Here is a 17,601-nt window from a genome sequence, read left to right on the forward strand (position 1 = left end):
TCGGCTGAGGGGCACTGGAAACACATCCTCTCGTTTCCAGCTCTGGATGATCTTCCTCTTAGCTGTTGCATTGGTCTCTTTAATTTCCCTCTTTTCATCCCCTCGTGCTGCTATAAGAAGGAGCACCACGTGTCTGTCTGTGGTTCCTCACCAATCTACTCCTGGATTTCAGGAGCGTGGCACCATGGCCGTCCCTTCAGAGGGATGCAGCAGCTCAGAGGCATTTCCAGCTGTGGGCCATGTGTGGTGTGGTCCTGTGTCAGCCATCAGAGAGCTGCCAGCATCATGCTAACAGCACCTTTTCCAGGCCAGGCTCATACTGCATGGCTCAGCCTCTCTGTTATACCCAGGAGAGAGGTGCTGGGACCTGTCCCTGCTGCAGGGCAGCACCTCTCCCAGCTGGGATGCAGCATCCAGCTTCTCCCCCAAGGTACCACCAAGCCTGGCCACTCACACAGTGAGCTGCTCGCAGAGCTGAACAAACACTTGGGCTGGTACATTCCTGATAAGGCTCTTTTTTATTCTGCAAAACAATGTCACACTTCTTATCTGACACAAATCCACAGCGTTGCTCCAGTAGCTCTCCAAAGCAGCAATTTAACCCTGGACATGTTGGTGTGAACTTGGGTAATTACAGCTGGAGCTGCCTCCAGCTCTGCGAGGGCTGGGGGTGTTACAGGTGCTCTGTCTCAGCAAGGTGAGAGGGATTAGAGACATCATCCTCCCAGGAGATGGTAGTTCAGTCCTGGAATATAAATCAGCCTCTTTTGAAGGCTGATATGCCACTTTTCACATGACCCTCAGAGTGTAGTACAGTGCTTTACACCAGTGTCCCCCGTGACTAACCAAGGCATTAACAACTGCAGCCAGGCTTTGGGACCTGCCAGTTCATGGCCAAGGGGGTTTTTTAAATGTGGTCTCCAGATGATGACCAGGTGTCACACACACCGAGCCTGACCAACCCCACCAGCAGAGCCTGGAATGATGGGGTTCAGGGTGGCTCCTCCTGCCACTCCCCTACTCCCAGCAAAAATTCAAGACTGAAAGCACAGGTGAGCCCTTCCCACCTTCTCCCATTCTGGCAGAGCCAGGCCAGGTAAGGAAAGGTCACTGCTAGGTGTCCAGCGCAGAGAGGAAGGGCCAGCCTTGAGAACAGCCCAGGGAGACTTGCTTGCCCTGATCTCCACAAGGTGGGAAGAATTTTTGTGCTGTTTGTCCCCAGCTGCCCCCACCCCCGATGCCTGAGCCTGCAATCACACCATGGGCAAATACCTGGGCTGGGCACAGAGGGGAAGGGGAAGAGATTCACACCGGGGTCCTTGGGGTGAGCATAAGGGGAGGTGACATCTGTAGTGACATGTGCAGTGACATCTGCAGTGGCACTGCCCCACCTGGATCCCACCTTGGGACCGTGGGCACGGGGAATGGTGTGGAGCCACCCTGGCTCTGACCACAATCCTGTGGCCAGCCAGGCTCTGGCTCCTGGTAAGGACGGGGGGGGACATGGCCAGGCTGGAGGAATGGCAGGAATGGCCACAGTGGCACGAAGACATTTGCAGATTGATCCCAGGAACGTTCTCAAATCCTGACACATCCCACAGTCACCGTCTGGTGGCAGAGCTGGCTGCTGGAGAGAAAACCCGCTCATCCCCCAGACTGTGGGAGAGAAATGGGAATTTCCCAGGGTCGAGGACAAAAGGATGTGTAAGGACTGAAGCATCAGCATTGTGCATAGGGCTGGGAGACAAATTTCAGGTCTGATCTCTCCATGTCTGATGGAAAGAGGAGCCTCCCCTCACAGGCTGTTCCACTGCAGCAGGGACAGGCTCAGATGCACGCTGAGGGAGGCATGCAGATGCCAGCATAATTAGCCACAAAATAGACTTTTCAGTATCACACAATGACAAAGGAAAATAAAAAAGCCCTGCGTGCTGATAATTCCTCAGTGCGCCTCGGTGACAAGGAACTGGGACAGACCTGAGCTTCCACTGAGCCAGAGGAAAAGGTATTTTTAAAAAGCAGATTATCTGGTTAAACAGAGGGCAGGGGGCTGAGCCAGAAGATAATGGGGGTGTCTGTGACAGCTTTATTAGGAAGTGCCTAACGTCAAAGTGATTTCACGGAGGCTCTCAGAGCCGAGGCTGACTGGGAGCTGCATCTCCACTGGGGAGCCTCAGCAGCACCGTCACACAGGCTTAGACAGCAACTGACCCTGACTCTGTGCAGCAGGGGGACAATGGGAGTGGCAGGCATGCCCTGCAGGGGGGCACCACCTGCACGTCCTGCTGGGGTACCACCTCGGGGTGTGATGGGAGAGCGCTGCATCCTTGAGCTGCCATCAGCAGGAGCAGCTCTGCTGAGCTGAAAGAGGGGAATGATCAGAAACTCGAGGCAGTGCCACTATCAGGACTGGCAGTCCCAGACCAAACACCTCCCAGGCTCAGCAGCTGCAGATTACAACCCTTCCTTGGCCTTGCAGCTGCCAACCAGGACACGCTCACTTGTCTTGTGCAGGGCCAGGAGTTGAACTCGATGATCCCAGTGGGTCCCTTCCAGCTCAGGATATTACACAACTCTATGATTCTCATCACATCTTCAGTGCCTTCTGTGCCCAGGGCCTGCAGAGAGATACCATCTCCAGTTCTCGGGGTGCTCATGCCCACCCTGGCAGCACGGCACGTCCCACAGGAGCATCTCCTGGCACTGGAGCAGCACTGGGCTCCCAGAGATTTGGGGAGTGCACAGCTCCAGAGTGCAAGAGCAGTGCATGAGATGGGGCACATCCAGGCTCTTCTGTCAGGGCAGAGACCTGGCATCAGGGTGTCATCAGCGTGCACCAGCAGGATGCTCACCACTGAAAAACCCAAACTGGGATCAAACCATTCCCAGGGACCAGAGAGCAGCAAGGCTTTGCCAGCGTGACTCCTGGCCCAGGGTCTCTGGAGCAGCTGTAATCAGGAACAGGGGGCACTTGAACCAGTCTGTAATCCCAGATTTTACATGAGCTGAACAGGTCCTGAGCAGCTTGCCTGGGGCTTACAGTGGGGATTGACAGCCGCTCACACTGCCCAGAGCGGCCCGAGCAGCCCCGAGCGGCTCCTGTCACCCGAGCCAGGGTTTCCCTGGGAGAGGAGGGCAAGCTGGGTTGCTGGGCCTGTCCTTGAGCGTGCCCAGCTGTGGCTCTGTCCATGAGCATCAGACAGGAGATGTAAATCCGGGTCTCTGGGAACAAAAGGCTGCGGCGCCTCTGCCCCCAAAGCCGCCGGCTCAGCGTGAGAGGACTCCCCAGGGCTCAGGGGAGCCGGCGATGAAGCTGTGTCTGACAAGGGAAGCTAAAGATGTAAGAGGCAGCATGAAATCACGGGTGACAACCATAGCAGGGGCAGCTCCAGACGGGAGAGGAGGAGCAGGAGCTGTTGCCGCATCCAGCCGGGAGGCTCGGCCGCCTTTGTGGTGGGGTGGAGGATTGACAGAGCAGGAGGCAGAGACAGACCCTGCATTGGCCCCACTGCCCTGGTGCCTATCTCACCAGCAGCACAGGGACAGGGTGACACGTTGTCCCCATCTGGCCATGAATCCAGCTGCTGGAGCTTTCTGCCTGATGCTGCAACCCCAAATAAAATAAGAAAAGGTTCTTCCCCCAGAGGGTGGTTGGCACTGAACGGGCTCCCCAGGGCAGTGGGCACAGCCCCAAGGCTGCCAGAGCTCCAGGAGGGTTTGGATGATCCTCTGGGGCACAGGGGGTGACTCTTGGGGATGGGCCTGTGCAGGGTTGGACCCCATGATCCTTGGGGGTCCCATCCAGCTGGGCATATTCTGTGCTTCTGTGTGATTCTGTGAAATGTATTGAACACAAAGGGGGTTGCAGCACCCAGGGTGCAGGATGGCAGGGGGGCAGCTGCTGACAGATGAACCCAAAACCTGCCTGCCATCTTCCTCTGCTTCTCACCTTGACTGGGCTGCCGGCCTGGGCACCCAACTGGGACAGAAAACAAGCACGAATTTCCCTGTGAAAGCATTTCTGTGCCATTATCAGTTTAACCCAGACTGCCCAAGACAGTGTACCTTCTTGTCAAACCCCTGGAGCTGCTGAGGGTGCTGCCTGTGTGGGCAGCCAGGTTTCCCGTGCTGGGATGCTGCCTGTGGTGGCAGGAATGCTGCCCAGCCACCCTCATTGCCTCCTCCCACCCCTCAGCTCTGCATTTCCCCCTTTGTGCACCTCTGCACAAGGGCACCAGAATTTAGCCACCCCTCTCTTTCAACTTATCCCCTCTCTCCTTTCCCCCCCTCTGTAACAAATCAGTGAAAAGAGGGAAGAGAAGAGGCTCCAATGACAGATGGAGCTGGCGCTATCATCTCTCTTAACTGTCACCGAGAAAATCACACGGCAGCCACTGAAATTCAAATTAGAGTTTTGCTGAAGCTGCTAAAACTCATCAAAAGATATCTTTGAAGTCCACTGGCAGGCTGGTCATTTCTTTTAAATTAGTCCCTGTTGAAAATGAAATTGCAGGGAGTTGGTGTATTAGCATATTGGAGTGCGAGAGACAGCATAATGCTGCCTTTCCAGAGAGCAGAGGCAGTTTGCTCCCACACAAAGCCCACACTCAAACCGAGCTCTCACTGCGTTAGTTTTAAATGAACGAGTCATTTCAAAGCTCCCATTAAGGGGGCCGGCCTGGTGCTCGCGGGGAAGGCAGCGAAGGCGGGTCGGTGCTGTCCCCGTGTCTGTGCCCGCCGAGCCAACAGCACCGCAGCCCCGTCAGCAGAGCCAGCTCGGTGAGGAGGGCACAGGGCTCCTCTCCACGCCTGCTCCCAGAGCTGATGTGACTGATGCTCAGGACGTGCAGCTCCTCACAGCCCTGGGGGGGATGCAGAGCCAGGATCAATCTCACAAGAGCAGGGGCAGTCCCCCTCCCCAGGGTTTTTACGTGCTGTGCTTTATTCCAGCGCCTTCCAGATGGACTGGAGTCAGCATCCTGCTGTCCCAGAGGTAGCTGAGTCCCAAGGAAGGGCCCTGGAGATCCCCAGACCATCCCTGGAAAGCTGCCCCAGTGCCAGTGGAAGCCCTGGGTGGACCACCCCGACCATTTGGCACTGAGAAAGAGGATCATTTCCATCAGTGGCTTCTCCTCACCTGAACCCCAGGTGCTTTGCATCCCAAAGGCGCCTGTTGGAGGGATTCACAGCCCTTCTGAGCCACAGAATGTGCTGGGACTAAGGGAGGTCCCCTGAGAGACTGGAAACCAGTGACTGGCCACAGTGAGGTGGTAACCAGTTGCCCCAAGAACAGCTGCAGCATCTGCCATTAGTTGGTATTTTCAACACAGACAAAATTGGGCTGACAACCCCCCTCCAGCTCAGCCCCACCAGGCATTTGCCCAGAAATACTGTCTCTTAGGATCAGTATCAGCCCCCTTCTCATCTCTCAGGCTTTGCACTGCACCACCCTACCCTCTCCTGGGGGGCTGAGCCCAACATTCCTGCTCTCCAGGAGGCAGTCAGACACTGCTCCCTCTTTCCCCAGCCCCACAAGCAAGGACATCCAGATTCCTCTGCCTGCCCTGAATCTCTAAGCAGAGGTTTCCCTGTCAGCCTGAATCCTCGAGCAGACAGCTGTTGTTGGATAGAGTCGTTTCTTTCATTCCCGAGCTGCTGTGATGGGATTTGGAGTGGCACTAGTCACACTCCTGCATCTTGACACAGAATGTCTTTGAGCCAAGAGCTATCAGCTGCAGATTTCACAGGGCTCTGAGAGGGGTTGGGAGCGGGTCAGAGGTGGGAAGTGTGGCCAATTCCCCGCTGAACTGCAGGAGGAGGCAGAGCAGAACTTGCCCCAGAGCATGTAACCTGTGACATTTTCCTGGGCTGATGCAAATTGCACCAGCCCAGGTGGAGAGCTGAGCTCCTGCCGTTGCCAGCACACGTGGCACGGGCTGGGAAGAGGCTTTTGCTGAGGGTTTTGTCAGAAAGGTCACAGCATCCAGGGCTGAGCGTGCTCTCCAAGCTCCTTACTGTGATTTCCCCTGCATTTCTGACAAAGGGGCACAGGAAGGCACAGATCCCATCTAGCCAATGCACCATCAGGGTGCACAGTGAGAAGGCTTTTCCCCATCACCTTGGTTAGTTCATGGTATTTAACTGCATTTCCCAGCCTTGGGCAGGCCCAGTACCGAAGTGTTGGATGGGGTGGGGATGCTCTGGGGGTCGTGTCCTGTCTAGAGTCCAGCACCACAACTTTTCAAGCAGGAGCAGCAAGTGTTACAGTTTGGTCAAAGCTTCGAGGGGCCCCTGCCAGAAACAAGTCGGGGCTTGTCAGAGTGAAGTTGGGTCTGGTTAGACATTAAGGCTATGCTGACCAACAAGAAACAATAAGTCGAGCAGAACTGGGGACAAGACAAATTTGCACCTAGAGATAGGATGTAATCTGGTGGTGGGATTTAATTACACGATGTTTACAGTTAGGTAAATGGATTAACCGTCAGGTAAATGGATTAATATTTGAATATAATCATAGTGATATGTAAGTTTATGTTTAACTGCTATGTCTTCTGTGAAATGTAAAACCAATCATGTAACCTTGCTTGGAAAATGGTATAAAAGATGCGTTCAAAATGTGGGTCTTTGGGTACCTGTCTTGGGACAGGAGTCCACAGGAACCCCGGGCCCTGATTAAAGCACCGCATAAACTGGCACTCTGTTGGTTTGTGTTCTCATTACGGGCAGCACAAGCAGGGGAGCAAATGCCAGGGTTCAGAGCACATGCTTCTGCCATGCAACCCCAAATCCCCTGCGTGGGAGGAGGCTTGAAGCAGCAACTGCAGTTTGCTGAGGGTCATGAGCCTCCAGCTTGGAAGGAGAAGCAGTGCCCAGGGATCACTGGGCACAGCCACCACTGTTGTTTTCCACAGGATCATAGAATCATGGAATCATGTAGTATCCTGAGCTGGAAGGGACCCCCATGGATCACTGAGTCCAATTCCTGGGGCACAGGACACCCCAACAATCCCACCCTGTCCCTGAGAGTGTTATCCAAACCCTCCTGGAGCTCTGGCAGCCCTTGGGGCTGTGCCCACTGCCCTGGGGAGCCTGTTCAGTGCCAACCACCCTCTGGGGGAAGAACCTTTTCCTAATACCCAGCCCGAACCTCCCAAGCTTTGGCAAGCAGGTGACCAGCTGACCTGCAACTGGTGGATCACATCCCGGTTACCTCAAGCTGAAAGTTTAAACCTCTGATCTTGGTTTTCAAGGTCTCACCTCATCCCCTTGCATTCCCCCAGAAATCCTGTCACTTGGCTGCCAGCAGCCTGGATGGGGAAGCAGTAGGATGGCTGGAAAGCCACGCCAGAAACAAAACTCCTTGTAGCTCTGGGCTGTTCATTGCCATCTCTCTAAGATGATGCCAGAGGCTGCAACTGCTCTGCTCTTCCCCAGCATCTCACCAATCCTTCCACGGGCACCAGCAGTGCCAGCCAGAGTGTGCCTGGGGCAAGGGCAGCAGCATCCTGCCCAGCTGGGGCAGACATCTCCATCACTCACCAAGCACCAGAACACATCAGGCATTGACACCCAAAGCTGCTGAGCTCCCTATTGCTGCTGCTGGAACAGCTCTGAGGATGCAGCAGGAGAGGAGGAGGCAGTGCAGGGCCTCTGTTCCCCTAGCAGACACACAGAGGGTCTCTCTCTCCTTTCATCTGCTCCATGTGGCAGGAGCAGCAGCTGGTGCCTCCTCCCATCCATCCCTGCCCCCTGTCTTGGCAAACACAGCCCAGCCCAGCCCCAGCCACGGCATTAACTGGGGAGCAGAGAGGACGGCAGAGAAGGGCAGAGCCCAGAGTCATTAACTCCTCATTGCGACTGCCACTTCCTCTTAGGGAGAAAGGCTTTAATTGTCACCATTTTCTGCTGTAACTACCCTGAGGTGACACACACTGAGCACTCCTTGCCTTGCCAGCCCAAGGCTGGGGAGGTTTCCAGCACATGGGCACTGCAGAATCCCCTGTGTACAACCGAGGGGACACAGGGTGACAATGTCCCATCCTCGGCATTACTGTCAACAAAGTGGCTTTAACACCCTTTGGGAAGCTGTGGTGGTTACAGGGTGATCTCTCACCTCGGGATCTTGCTTACTCCACCCTCACAGACCCTGGGCCGAGTTGCTGCCCGTGGCACTGGTGTTTGTGTCCTCATTTTGCATGGACACAGCCACAGCTTTCCTTCTGCAGTTCTTTCCCAACTCACCCCTCTGCTGCAGGTTGTTCCCAGGGCAGGGCACGAAGCCTGGGTTTGCAGGATGGGTATGGAGGGAGAATTCCAGGCCATGAGCTGCTTTCAGGGTGGGATCTGATCTGTTCCCTGTGGGGAAGGAAGAACTAATCTGAATGCCTGCAGGCTGGTGAGGATTTACCACCTGCTGCTCCAAGGAGACCTTCCCACCAACCTGCAGAGCATCCCTTAAATGTCTTGCCCAAAAGAAGGATTTGTTACAGAGGCAAACATAGTATCATGAACTTTTGGGTTTGGCATCAACTTTGGTGTCTGGTGTGAATAATCCAGAGTGCACTGAAGCAGCTGGAGAGACAGGAATGGGGTGGCTGCACAGGTAAGCAGGAAACCAAGGTCTCTTTACTGCTACCCAAGAATCATAAGAGTTGAAAGGAACTTTAAATTCTACCCCCTGCCATGGGCAGGGACACCTTCCACCAGCCCAGGTTGCTCCAAGCCCCGTCCAACCTGGCCTTGGACACTTCCAGGGATCCAGGGGCAGCCACAGCTTCTCTGGGCAACCTGTGCATCCCCACCCTCACAGGGAACAATTTCTTCCCAATATCTAATCTAAATCTTCCCCCCTTCAGCTTAAGGCCGTTATGGAAGAGAGGAGCCACATTCTCCGGCAGAATTGATGGTGGGAGCGGCTCGATCTGCGCTGGGCCCAGGGAATCACTCTCCCCTCTCTCTGCTGGGGTCTGACACTTTGTGTGCCCGGGGACAGTTGGGTGTGGAGTGACGGATGGGCTGGCAGTGAGCTCCCAGAGCTGTGTGTCTCTTCGGGCTGGAGCCCTGGAATGAAGGCTGACAGCACCGCTCAGATCCGCTCTCCTGCTCGGCATCATCTTAATGAGGGGGCAGATGAACAAGAAAACTACATATATCTTATTTTCCCATTCAGGAGATAAATAAACAACCTGGGAATGCAAGCAAGCGGAGTTTGGAGAGGTTGGCACAGAGCCTGATGCTGGTGCAGCACATCCCAACTTTTCTCGCAGGTCCTGGGTCACTGTTCTCCTTCCAGCAGCAGAAATAGCATCTGCAAACAGCACAGGCCCAGCAAACAGCACATGCAGGGCTGTGAATGAGTTTTGCACCCCCAAGCAGGATCAGAAGAATCACTGTTTACCTGCTGAAGCACAGACCAGCTCCTAACAAAGAGATCCTGAGCTTCTCCAATCTCATGGCTCCCAAAGAAGGGCCACTTTGGAAATCTGGAACCTTCTGAATCCTATTTTTTTTTTCCAAAGAGCTATTTTTGCCCAGACTACCGTTGAATGGCTCCAAGATTAGCAAATCAGCATTTTCTGTGGAAAAAAACCCCCAAACTGTCCAGCCCCAGTCACCCTCCCAAATCTTTGACCCCACTGAAGACACCATCCAATCAAGCAGACACAAAGCACGAGCTGGAAGCATCCACACCTGTGCCACGTTGCCCATGCAGACCTCACCAGACCATTTTGGACTTCTCCTTCCCACTCCTACACTGCTGAGGGATACCTCACCCATCCTTGTGGACTGGCTGTCTGGGGTAGGGCTCGCTGAGTGCAACCACAAGCTCTGTCCCTGGGGACTTTGGTGGCCCTTTGCTGCAGCCACCACCTGAGCAGACTGCTGATGCCAGAGGCTGCTCGTGCCACGTGTCCCTCACACAGTGACAGGGCCAATCAATACGGTGGCAGCTCCTGAGCAATCCCTGGCAGGGAGTGACAGCTCTCTGAGCGCTCCCTGCCAGGCAGTTAGGCAGCCTCCTGTCTACAGGATGGATTAGGGACAGAGTGACAGCCTTCCCCTGCCACTGCCACCCACACACTCACATAGCACCGTGGGTGAGGGGGGAAAGGTTTAGCTCAGCACCCTGGGCTTAAATTGGCTTAAAAGTCTATCCAGCTGCAGAGACAAAAGCAGCAAACCAAAGCTAGAGAGATGCAGCCAGCTGGACCAGGCATTGCTGCCACAAAGCCCTGTGTCCACCCCATTACCCTTTTTACAAGGGTAGTGAGTGATAGGATGAGGGGGAATGGCCTTAAACTGAAGGAGGGTAGATTCAGATTAGATACTGGGAAGAAATTCTTCCCTGTGAGGGTAGGGATGCCCTGGCACAGGCTGCCCAGGGAAGCTGTGGCTGCCCCTGGATCCCTGGAAGTGTCCAAGGCCAGGTTGGACAGGGCTTCCACCCTGGGCTGGTGGAAGGTGTCCCTGCCCATGGCAGGGGGCTAGAAGGAGAAGAGCCCTGAAGTCCCTTCCAAACCAAACCATTTGATGATTCTACAACTGTGCAGGGCATCAGGGTAATTTAAGCACTCTGGCTGCACCCTGGTTCCTCCCAAGGACCCTTGGGATGGTGCTACCTCTGCACAGCACTTGCTCTTTTGGCTGGATCAGGACTTGGTACCCAGCTCCTCACCCAGAGCCCTGCATGCTGCTGAGCTGTGCTGGCCTGGGGAGAAGGTTCCTCCCTGGGGTGTGTGAGCAGCACCAGCAGCAGGGTCCTGAGGGACCATGCACGGCCAAGGGGAGCCCCAGACACCCAACATCCTGCTGCTCCCTGCCCCTGGGGCTCCTGCAGGCAAGATCCTTGAAGAAACCAGGAAAGAAAGGAGAAGAAAGATCTGCTCCCACCACAGGTCCCGCTGGAGCAGAGGACCAAGGACTTGACACGGAGTCTGCAGGGCTGGCAATGCACTCAGCCAACCACTGGTGAAGCAGAGACAAGCCAGGGAAGGCAGCCAAGCTCTCCCATCCCAGGAGAGCCCATCACTGCTCAGGAACAGAAGCACGTCAGAGCCTCTTTGTTGTCTGTGCATGGGAGGGAGAGTTAGAGCCCTGAGAAGGTGCCACTGCCAGGCAGAGCTTGCCAGGACACGACACAGAGCTGGGAACCAGTGGGGCAGGGGCCAAGGTGACTGGTGTGGTCAGGACAGCACTGGGAGCTTGGCATGGACGCTGCTCTGCTCCCAGGGAACACGTCACCGCACTGAGACAGAGCATCAGCAAGGGGAAAGCTCTGACCAAGGGAAAGGCTCTTCCTCGAAGGGAGAGATGGGGACAGGATGGGGCAGAGGGTGAACCAAAGCAATGGGACCAGTTCTGGAGGCTGGGAGAAACAGCTGCAGGTGCCAAACGCTGGCACTGCATCTCTCAGGGCAAATGCCAAAGCAGTGCCAACATGCAACAGAAACACCATCCTGCCATTGTAGTCACTTGGTGCAGGCAGGGACCAGCAGGGACCAACACCAAGAGGGGACAAGGAGCAGCCTGTGATAAATTTGACATTGTTTAGTCAAGATACCCAGCTTTTCCTGTGCTGCAGGAAGGCACAGGCCATCCTGGTGCTCAAATGAGAGATCTGCAGCTGCAGACCTCTGCCAGCAGAGAGGTGCCAAGTGAAAATACGGTTGGATGGCCCAGGTAAATTGCACCTACATGGAAAGTCTGAAATGGGCTCCATGCAGCACCCTAAATGTGCTGATTTTGATTAAATAGCAGGAAATAGTTTAAATGCAAGAGTTCCCTTGCACAACCCAAGGCAGAAAAGATGGGTGTCAACACTAAGTTTCCAGGCCACCTTCTGCTGGAGAAGCAGAGGCATCTTCCAGATCCAGAGGATCTGTGGCTGCAGGGAAAGAGCCCTGGGAGCTCACAACGCTGGATCTCAGCCCCTCTGGGCTGTCTGCAGAAGCAGGGAAGAGGGAGAGCAACACGTATTAAGCAGATTAGCTTTGTGCCAGAGCAGAAAAGCCCCTGAAGCAGCTGCTGTGCCACAGCTGGAGCAGGGAGCCTGCCCTGAGCAAGGCAGACCTCGCTGCTGTGCAGCAGGTATCATTTGACCCTCGCTAGCTGGGCACCGTGTCTCTCCCCATCATTTCAAAGAGACAAAGAGAGGAGACACTGTCTCTTCCTCCTGAAAGATAAATACCTCCAGATTGTAGCCACTCGACAGGTCCACTGAAATTCATCAGTTCTGACTTGAAATGAAAGCTGTAATAAATCTCCCCGTTGAATAGGAGATCAAAGGCAGATCATTAGAGCTCTTGGATTACCCAGTGAGAGTGCACTTCCATCAGCTGCTGTGCTGCCGGGTCCCCTGTGTCCAGAACGACCCCTTTGACAGTGCAGCTTTGACTCTAAATAAAAGGACAATTTCCCTCAGAGGAGGTCTGGGCTGTGCCCCTCTCCTCTGCCCACCTCTTCCCTGGCTGCTCTTGGACGGCTCTGTGTGGCTCATGGCCACGTCCTTGGCAGTCTTTCTGCCACAAGCTGCTGCCCAGAATGGAGTGGGGACGTTGCTCCACCTCACAGACACAGCAGAAGAACTTGGTGATGGCCCAGCCCTCAGAGGAAGCTCTTCCCCACATCACAAACCTCCTGCATTTTCTTTCCAAGGAAGAAAAGTCCTCCCCAAGCTCTGGGAACTGTACCAGCTCAGCTGTACCCCTTTAGTCAAAGACAGACCTCAAAGCTGCAAGGTTTTAAAGCCCTGCAACCCTTCAGTGGGGCCTGGTATCCCTGTCAACCCTGGCTCTGGAGGAGTCCTCTATGACAACATTGAGCTGATTTTCCACTCTGCTCTGTGGATTCCCAGCAGGGATCAGGAGCAACCTCCATCTCAGCCTCTCCAAACATATAAGACATGGTCATGGTCTTCAATGGGCTGCACAGGGAAAATGTCCCCCTTCCCCAAACCTTTGTGGGTTAACCCCTTCCCTCTGCCTTTGCCATGAGGTCCCACACTCAGGCAGCCCACTGGGCTTCTCCTTCCCTCATTTCAACCTTCAGTAGCCATGCTCACACATCCAAGTTGGCATCTGCTCGTGGGTGCAGGGGAAGGTTGTGCAGCAGGAGCAGAAGGTAAAGGAGGCTTCAAGCTGCAGGTGGTGACATCCTATCAGCCATACAGCTGCTGGTCCACCCTTCCTGGCTCCTTGGTGCTGCTGGGGAGGATCTTCTCCCAGCCTAATGCTGATCTGGTGAGACAGTTGTGCCTGAGCCAGCTGGAGGGTACTGGAGAGTGGGTATATCAGGGTCAACCCTGACTCTCTAAATGGTTTCACTTCTCTAACACCGTAAGGCAAGCAGGTCTTTTCCAACCCCCTGGCCTGAGGATTGATAGATTTTCACCAGGAGAAGCTGGCAAACATCACCTGAGCCGTCCCTGGCTCAGCAGAGTTGGGACCCATCACTTTGCTCCAGGTGCAGCAGAGCTGAATCTGGGCTGTGGGCTGCCTGGAGAGCTGGGGACAGCACAGGGACCAGGCCCTGCAGGAGCCACGCAGAGGGAGCTTTATCTCCGTGCAAAACATGTCACACAAGCCAGAGTGAATTTCATTCCTGGAGAGATTTTTTTTTTTTTTTTTTTTTTTTTTTTTTTTTTTTTTTTTTTTTTTTTTTTTTTTTTTGACCAGGTTTGCTGAGCTTAGGTCTGAAATGAGGGACCATAATAAGTCCATTAGCTTCAGAGGAGTTATCCTGAGCACACAGTTCGACCTGTGATCCCTCATTTTACAAAGGGCTAAACGCGGAGAGGATGTAGCAGTGGAAGTGAGAGATCCTCTGCCATTTCGCACGGCTGGGATGTGAAAATCAGTGCCGGGGTGAAATCGGGGTTATGTGGGACTTATTTCACCGACTGAAGCACGTGGGCTCGGCAACTGAGCATCTCACGTTGTGGCTGCTCTTTTGTACTGCAGGACGGGCTGTGGGGTGTGTGGGGACACGGGGGGTGTGTGCTGAGGGTGTCCCATGATGTGGGGAGCCCTGTGATACACCCAACCCCACAAGGTGTCCCAAATTGCAAGGTATCCCAAAGAGTGGGAAGTCCTGAGGGGGCGGGTGTTGATACAGGTCATCCAGCACCCTGAGAAGAGGCACTTTGGGTGGATTCATACCGGGTACCAGCCTGGCTGGCTGCAGGGAAATGCCTGCAGCTGGGCAGAAAGCGACAAAAAAGGTCCCAGAAGCTGGAGCATAGATAATGAACAAACAACCCCCCAATTTGTAGCTGAGCCCGCGGTTTTGGAAGCCCACCTCGTGGCTTTTGAAGTGCAGACCAGCACAACACCCCGAGAACAGCCCCAGCCCTTTATGTCACCTCCAGCGCAGGAGGTTTCCCGGACCCCCGAGCAAAGCCTCCTCCGGACACTCGCGCAGACGAAACTGCTGAGCAAGATCAAACGCAAACCATTCCCCTCCCCTCCTGCTCCAGCTGCCTGATAATCCCTCCGGCTGAAAGGGAACCTGAACCCTGAGTGGTTTGGTGCACTGGGGGACGGAGCGGAGCCCCCCGAACCCTCTTTGTGCGGGGATAATGGTCCCGATGCCTTCCATCCCATCCCATCCCATCCCCGCACTGTCCCGCTCCCTGCCGGCACTGCCCAGCCGGGAAGATGAGCTCCGGAGCTGTCACCGCTCCGAGATTCAATCCAGCATAAACCAAACTTTTTTTTTTTTTTTTTTTTTTTTAACGTTGTTGTTTAAAAAAAAAAAAAAAAAAAAAAGCAGCAAGCATATGTCTTTGATCTTGAATAAAGCTTTTATCACAGCGCCTTCAGGCCCGGTGAGCGAAGGGGATTATCTTTCTCTCGCACAAAAGTTCATCTCCCGGTGCAGGTCACGGGAGGAAGATTTCACTGGAGTGGGCGGCGTTTTCTCCGGGGCATTCACCCTCCAGTCCCTCAGGCAGCCGCTCCCAGGGAAAGCTTTTTTTTTTTTTTTTGTGAGCTAACCTACTACCTCAAATCCTTTCACATGCAAAGGGAAGAAAAATAAAAACCCTCCGAAAGAAAGAAGCGGGTGCAAACTTCCTGACAATCGCTGCCAGCCTTACTCAGCAAGAGACACCTCAGCCCAGCGTTCAGCCGGCTCTCCTAACTCCCGGTATCCCAGCTCCCAGGGAACAGCCAGGACTCAGGGAAGTCCTGGAGGAATGGGATGCTGCCGGCTGCCTCTGTGGCTGCAGCCAGGACAGAAGGGTGCCGGGGGGGAAAGGAGGCAAGATCCCCCTCTCCCAGGACATTAATCGAAGTGACAAATACGCTTTGACACCAATTATGTTGCTTTCTTGTTCGGCCAAGAAGTAATTAACTTTAGTGAAGCAATTAGGTGAACTTATCGAAGTGAGGTTTGCGGTACCTTAAACAAACAGCTAATTGGGCCGGGAAGGAGTGGAGATAAAAGGGGATGGGATGACACTCCCGAAAGAGATTTGGGGGTCCTCAGGCGCTGAGGCTGCTGCTGGCACCAGTTCAAGGGGGAAATCCTGGGTTGGGAATGTCCGGAGTGAAACATCCCTCCTCCCGTCCATCCCTCTGAAGCACGCTGCAGCTCACATCACCACCACCACGACCACCACCACCCCGCCATCCCCGCTGTCCCTCCTGCTCGTCTCAGGACACGAGCAAGAGGAAAAGACACTGCCCCAGGGGTCGGCTAAGAGCAGAGGTAAGAGATAAAGCGATCGATGGGGCCCCCCCGCCGTGTGCGAGAGACTCAGGCAAACAGATCTCAGAGCGTTTGCTGATAACAGCAGGTGAGGCTGAGGATGGAGGTGGACGCTCAGTGATGGGTTCCCTGCAGGGACAGCGAAGACACAGGCGGCTGTGTGTCATTCCCAGCCTCCTGCACCAGAGGAGCGAGAGGAAGGGCTGGGATGGTCTGTTGGGACAGATGGTCACAGGGGAGTGTCCCACAGGAAGGTGGGACGGTGGCATGGAGAGAAGTGCTGAGCTAGAAACCCCCGTGGCCCAGAAACGCTCCTGGAAGCCCCTCTGCTCCCAGAACCCATCACTTTACAAGAAACTTTTAAAACTCTGCAAAAGCTGCCTCAAGAAGGATGACAGAGGGTCACACAGCCTCTTGTCACGTGTGAGATGGGTGGTGTCACCCCAGCCAGTGCCACCCACTGGGACACAGGAGCAGCCACGCTGCGCTGGGGCACGGGCACTGTCCAAAGACACTTTCAGACTATTTCCTCCATCGTGCATCCAGCCCACTGTACCGCCTTTCGAGCCAATTAAACTGGTAGATTTCCAGATTTAAGTTCCAGATTTCAGCAGAATCCACGGCCCGAGCCGCTCTTCAAGGTGTCGAATCAAAATGCAATGCTATAAATCATTAATGCACCCCCATGTCGCAGTGAAGCTGGAATATTTTAATCACCGAATAATGAAGTCAATACTCACAAATCTCTGCTGTCATTAGAAGATGCCCAGCTGGAGAGGAAACCTTGGATGATTTGCCCAGTGGAGGTGCACCAGGAGCACCGCAGCAGCAGTGGGACACAAAGGGGATGGGTTCTGCAGCCCAGTTTTGTTACCAGCAGTGAGTCAGCAGCCTTGTGCTCTGAGCAGCGTGTTGGACTCCTTAACAAGGGCATGCAGTGACAGGGCAAGGGGGAATGGCTTCCCACTGACAGGGAGCAGGGTTAGGTGGGATGTTGGGAAGGAATTCTTGGCTGTGAGGGTGGGCAGGCCCTGTTGCCCAGAGAAGCTGTGGCTGCCCCATCCCTGGAAGTGTCTAAGGATGGATGGAAGGTGTTTCTGCCCATGGCAAGGGGTTGGAAGGAGAAGACCCTTTAAGGTCCTTCCAGAGCATGTACAGCTTGGATGAGTGATGCATTTTCCAAGTGAACACCACCAGACTGCTCGCCTTGGTACCAGGAGAGTTTTCTCCACTCCCACTGAGGACAGACTGGAGCCAGTGCAGAGTGGGAATGTCCCACACCCAATACCAGACACCATCCTAGAGTTGGGGAAGCCCTGGAGACAGCAACGTGGAGAGAACCAGAAAGGGCAGATCTGGAAGCTGGTGAACAGAAGGCAGAAGGGCAAGGTTAAAACAGGTCTGTGAAGGCTGGGACGTGCCTGCAGGCACTGAGAGCTGCTGTGTCCCCGGCACAGATGGAGCGTGTGGCTTGGAGCTGCAGCAACCGCGCAGGAGGGAGGATGGTCGACCCTGACAGGGAAAAGGGGGACAGGTATCAAGCACTGCTGAGGAACACCAGCTTCCTCAAAGAAAGGAAACTCCTGGAAGGACAGAATCAGGCTGGCAAACAGCCACGGCCAGCACGGACGTTGAACACAGAGGGAAGAAAGAGCTGATATCTCCGTCTGACCCCAGGATGTTCACAGTGATGCAATGATCAGCTGTGTGGTCCCACAGCTTCTAGGGCCTACCTTGTGGTGTCTTGCACTGTGACAACAAGCCTGAGAGCCCAACACTGCAATGCTGGCAGGATGGGGCTGCCATCCAGCTGGATGCCTGGGTACTTGTGGAAGCTGCATGGTGAGATTAACGTCAATGGGACAAGAGGGCAGTGTGGTCCAGGACAGAGGA

Source organism: Empidonax traillii, unplaced genomic scaffold (genome assembly GCF_003031625.1).
Source record: "Empidonax traillii isolate 1590-97213 ecotype Southwest subspecies unplaced genomic scaffold, ASM303162v1 scaffold817:size391546, whole genome shotgun sequence".
Classification (NCBI taxonomy): Eukaryota; Metazoa; Chordata; class Aves; order Passeriformes; family Tyrannidae; genus Empidonax; species Empidonax traillii.